This window comes from Lipotes vexillifer, unplaced genomic scaffold, assembly GCF_000442215.2.
Source record: "Lipotes vexillifer unplaced genomic scaffold, Lipotes_vexillifer_v1.1 scaffold56, whole genome shotgun sequence".
Classification (NCBI taxonomy): domain Eukaryota; kingdom Metazoa; phylum Chordata; class Mammalia; order Artiodactyla; family Lipotidae; genus Lipotes; species Lipotes vexillifer.
The window spans coordinates 354624-356098 of record NW_006798991.1 but is presented as its reverse complement, the minus strand read 5'-3'; the positions used below and the strand labels follow the sequence as shown (position 1 = coordinate 356098).

At 42.0% G+C, this 1475-nt stretch overlaps 1 protein-coding gene across 1 annotated transcript in view; it reads left to right on the top strand.

Annotated features, from left to right (window-relative positions):
- The window catches only part of LOC103081210 (histone H3.1), a 114437-nt gene that overhangs the window by 103688 nt on the left and 9274 nt on the right, over positions 1–1475 (top strand). The window lies entirely within an intron of this gene.

Sequence of the window (1475 nt, the reverse complement as noted above, 5' to 3'; positions counted from 1 at the left end):
GGTGTGAGGGGGGAGGGGATGTGGGGGAGGGGGAGGGGAGAGGAGGGGTCCCGACGGAACAAAGGGCAGGTAGTGGCATTTTCTCCGGGAGGCTGAACTCCCCTGGGATTGCAGAAACAGTAAGCAAAATTGCCTGTTGTTCCTTTAACAAGCTGTGGGCACTTCTATAGGGTACTACCTCAAGCTCTCTTCACGTGGTCGAAGTGAGATTTTCTAATTTCGCATTAGAAATGTTTACTGATGGCAACAGCCAATCTAAAGCCGTTGCAATTTTTCTTTCATTCCTGAAATCTGGGCTCCCGTTTCTTGGGTCACTTACCGTTCAGGGATGCCACTAAGAAGAGCTTGAAAGGGTGGCACTCCAGCTCGAGGAGGGACAAAGGATTTGAATTTCCCGCCCTCCCCATCTGGTGTCACCTCGTCGCAGACCGGGAGGGCCCCAGTTGGAGAGGAAAATGTGCTGATTTTTCTTGGAAACCTTTTTCAAAATACCCGCGACTCCAAAAATAATCCCGATAGGAAGGGCCTTGGTTGAGGAAAAGGAGTCAGTTACGGCTGGGCTAGGCCTGGGGCTGGGGGAGTGGAAAAAGCCGGGAAAAGGGGCAGCACTTGACTGCCTATTAAAAAGGTTGGGAAAAGTCTTTTCCTTTCATTTATGAGCACCGTATGTAGGTGACATACAACAGTGTGTCTGGATGAAGAAGTAAAACTTGAAGTAGAATTTCTCAAAAAGGACCACTTTTAAAAGAAAATTTAAATTTAAATGATCTTTTCCCAGCTCCCACACAAATCAGCTGACCGCTAAATGAGAAGCATTTATCTCAGCGTACACAAAACATAGTTGTGAAAGAGAAGCTTGTCTTAGAAGTTAAAATTTTTGCTTTTTAGATTATAACTCCCCCCTCACCCCGTAAAAAAAAATATATTGAACTCAAGTTGCAGTTTAAGAATCACTCCCTGGAGGAGTGAGATCTGGGAAATAATATCTCAACCTCTTCAAAATGATCTCCTGAGATAAGAATTATTTTTTCCCCATCTTGTCTTTCATAATATTTGCCTACTTGCTTGATTCTATCTTTCTTCTCTCCTCTCTCCCACTTCTTTCTAATAGTTGATATTTTACCTAAAACTATACCCTTAAATAAGAAGCCCAAACCAAAACCTTGGACCCCTAAACTCAAAGCTAGGCCCTTTTGACATCTATACTGATACCTGGCTGATCTTTAACAAGCAAAAAGGAAATTAAAAATTATATTCCTGGACTCAGGGCTAGACTCCAAAACTATGTGGGGAGTTGTGAGGAGCCAGAAATAAAATTCATACATCTCCCCAGCTGATTCTGATGAGGCACCAACTTTGCTCATTTAAGTGTTTTTATGATGGCTGGTTTAGAATCCTAGTTGGAGAATTCTAACATATGTGTCTCTTGGTCTTAATATATGTTGATTATCTTTTTTTTTTTTTTTTTTTTTTTT